The following is a 3,786-nucleotide window of genomic DNA, read 5'->3' as shown; positions in this document are numbered from 1 at the left end:
AAATACAAAAATGCCAGCTGAAAGCATACAGCAGATAAAATTCGTACTCAACATATCAACTAAAATACCAAATTCGACATTTTCTAGAAGCAAATGCTTGCATTTAAAGTTCACACTTTACATACATATGTATGTAAATATAAGTACTTATGTATGTATGTATGTATGTATGTATGTATGCATGACATAACACTAGCGGAAGATGAACTTTATTTTCTGCATGCTGATGAATTTCAACAAAAATTCCATTTCACACCAAAACGTCTGTGTGGCTCATATCTTGTTTATGCTCGCATTGTAAAGGCGTTGAGGAAATAAAATGCATTTGAAGATATTCCAAGCGCGTGCAAATGTGTGCGGGTGCATGGGTGTGTGTGTGTGTGTGTGTCGGTGCGAATGCGTGAATGTTTTAAGGCAGCAGTAGTAGATTTGCAGTAAATATACGAATGTTGTTAAAAATCTATTTCTTTTCGCACAACAGACATTATCTGTGTGCATTAGACTGCATCACTCCCCATAAAAAAATAAAAAATAAAAAAATAACAAAAAAATAAAAATGAAAATCGGTACTGTTTGTTAATTGGAATTATAAAATCTATTATATTTTAAGACTTGCACCAAAATATTTCGTAAAAATATTAAGATTTATGTGAGCTGGACCGATTTGAAAATACCTCAAAAAATTGAGTTTTTTATGAATAAAAATACTGTTTTGAAATAAAATCCCCTTAGAGACAAATCAGCATACGATTAAAATATCTGCATGAAAATATAAAAAGAAAATTCAACGGAATTGTAATAATGAGATTTTTTCTGCTGTTTTCTTAAAATTTTTTCAAAGATTGGTATAAGAAAAACTTCAATAACTGGACCAAAACTATACCGACTTGAATTTATGAGGTATCATTGGAAAAGTGTTTTCTCACTCTTTTTATTTCTTTGCAAATAAACGCAATGTATGAATGAACGAGCGTTATTCTAAGTTGAATTAAGATGTGCTGGTATTAAAAAAAGGGACTTGTATGAGTTTTTTTTTTTAAGTGTAAAAATACCTTTCTACTGATATCTCGTAAGTCTAAATCGGAATAGTTTTGGCAAAGCTATTCAAATTTTTCTTAAACCAACCTTTGAAAAAAATTAAAAAAACAGCATCTAAAATCTCATTACGATTCCATTGAAAAAACCTTTTTAATAGTTTTATTCAGATTGTTCAAGCTTAAACTGGTTTGTCAACTGAGGGGACTTTTTTCAAAAAGTTCTTTAAGAAACTATTTCTATTCATAAAGAACTCCATTTTTGGAGATATTTTCAAATCGGTCCAGCTCACGAAAATCTTAATATTTTTCCAAAATATTTTGGTGGACGTTTTCAAATATATTTAATTTTCCATTCTCGGTGGAAAAACCGCAAATTTTTTTTGGTGATGCAGTCTAATGCGCATGTGTACATATGTATGAATTTACTACTGCAACTTAAGTACATCTCTCATGCCACAAGAAAAATGGGAAAAGTGAAAACTTCAAAGTACGTTTGAATGAAGTTAAAGGCGTGAAAAACTGTGGTTTTGCAAATAAAGTGCAAAGTGCTGAAAAAGTGAAAATGCATCAAATATAAACCCACAAATATAAGGCGAGATGATAAGACAGTCTCCTACATATATTTATCTGCATATATGTAGTACTAGTAAGCAAAGAAGCGTGTGCATTTGTATGTCTGTTCATACACTCGAGAATTGCGTGTTGAGCGCACACAAAACGAAACTTGCTGCTAGCATTTCAAATTTTAGTTGTGCACGGAGTATACTTAAGGGTACGGGTACATCTATAGAATACAAAAAGAACGAAGTCAGCTGCAAATGCAATTGAAATCGTGGCAGCGCAACCGCTTTATAACCAACTGAATTGTTTTTTCCACTTAGCTTGACTGTGATAATGTACATAGATTTGTGTGTATGTGTGAGTACTTTTGTGTGCGTGTACGATTTCATGCTTCGAAATAAGCAGCAATTTTTTAATACTTTCCTCACACAATGCTGTGCGACTGCTTTTCAATTCAAAACTGAAATTCATTATGACTATGCATGTACATATATGCGTTTTCTTTCCGATCGTTTTGGATTTATAAATGTAAATTTACACACTAAAGTGTGCTCACACCTGCATGCTTGTTGATATCAACTATCCAAGAAGATTTTTTTTTTCTGAAAAGTGAAATAATACCGCAAGGCTAATATTTCTTGATGTATGTAAGTAAAAACTGAAATTGATGCGGTGGTTGCCCATAATGAGAAATCTTTCCACCACTTCTTATGGCTTTACCTCAATGTCATTATTTTTATTGAGGAGGTCCAACTCGTTAAATCTTTCCTGCAGCATTTCGTTCTGAGCTAATTTTTGATTACAGGCAGAGAAGAGAAAGACCTTTCAGCGCCAGCTGTCGTGGCTGGAAATTAGCTAGTTGTACGAAGTAGGTATTAATACTGGGATATACCTATATTTTTATTGCAATGAGCGACGGGCTTAATGGCGTACGCCAATTCAGTACCAGATTTAATTTTCAGCTTCCATTGCTGCTGCCAATTCGCTAATTCAGCCCTATCCTCAATTTTTGTTGTTGTTCATTCCCTCCCAAAACCTCATCAAAATGCTTTATAAGGCAGTTAGTAAGTTCGATGGTATCTTTTGCTTCTAAGTGGATGTTGAGCTTAAGCAATAGCAGACGGAGATTCAAACTTTTCAGGATGTCCTTTGAATAACGCGCCTTTAAATCAAATGTGATCATTTCGATGAATGGTCTGTATGCGGAAACTTTATAATACTCTTTACAGCTTGAAGGTATATTATTGTTTCGATGATTTTGGTGACTGGATCTAACTTTTCAGTTGATTGTGTGACATTTTATAATATGACATGGACGTTATTTTCTACATTGATTCTTGTTGAAATGTCTGATAGTTTCTTTCTGCAGCTTTGATGCATTTTAGTTCTTCTACGACTACTGGAAAGGCCACTATAAATTAAAGAATCGAATCGTGTTCTAGTACCCGTAGTCCCTCGCAAGCTGCACATTTACAGTTGAAGTATAAAATCCGTTCATGATTCTAGCTTTGCCCACATCTCATACGGAAGGTAAGCACTGTTGTGAGAAAGGGCTTTCTGCATCGCTGAATGAGAAAGAGTCTATTTTTTCGATCTTTATGCAGGAAATTCATATAAGGTGATAGTAGGAGTACGGAGCCAAAAAAAAAATACATGTCATTTTGGCGTTCTAAGCCGTGAGGCAATAAAGAAAACTCAACCACCATGTCGACGAGAATCCACCCAAACACCTAGGTTACTTTTAACTTTCCCTGTCGCGTGCGAGTACAATATTGCACGAAATCTTTCCAGATTGGGATATACATATTTGGCTACGAGGCAATTACTTTTTGCCCTTTAAAACATCGACAACGTCGTAAATCTTGACGAAAATTAAAAAGAAGTGAAGTTCGTGCGTTCATCAAATAGGCTATAAAGAAAATCTCTAGTTTTGAAATGACACAAAAAAGCCGAAACATGTTAACCTAATATTGGGTCGCATATTATGAATCTGCATAGCGTTTTCCCGATATGGCCATGTAGCTACTAACGATGGAAATCGATAGAAAAATAAACAGCTTTTCAATGGTCAAATAAAAATTTGCAATAATTTTTTGTATGAAATGGAAGCAGGAAATATCGTACATATGTGGGTGCACTAATAAAAGCGTGGGGCGCATGTAATACACTTGAATTGATATGAAAAGTA

At 34.1% G+C, this 3,786-nt stretch overlaps 1 protein-coding gene across 1 annotated transcript in view; it reads left to right on the top strand.

The window, feature by feature from the left end:
* Nucleotides 1–3,786, top strand: part of LOC118746980 (kin of IRRE-like protein 2) — a gene marked incomplete at its 5' end in the record, with an annotated part of 86,028 nt that overhangs the window by 74,120 nt on the left and 8,122 nt on the right.

The sequence above is a fragment of the Rhagoletis pomonella genome, unplaced genomic scaffold, assembly GCF_013731165.1.
Source record: "Rhagoletis pomonella isolate Grant_MI unplaced genomic scaffold, Rhpom_1.0 Rhpom_scaffold_00011, whole genome shotgun sequence".
In the NCBI taxonomy this organism is placed as follows: Eukaryota; Metazoa; Arthropoda; class Insecta; order Diptera; family Tephritidae; genus Rhagoletis; species Rhagoletis pomonella.
The sequence above is the reverse complement of the archived record's forward strand: the minus strand, read 5'-3'. Positions and strand labels throughout refer to the sequence as shown.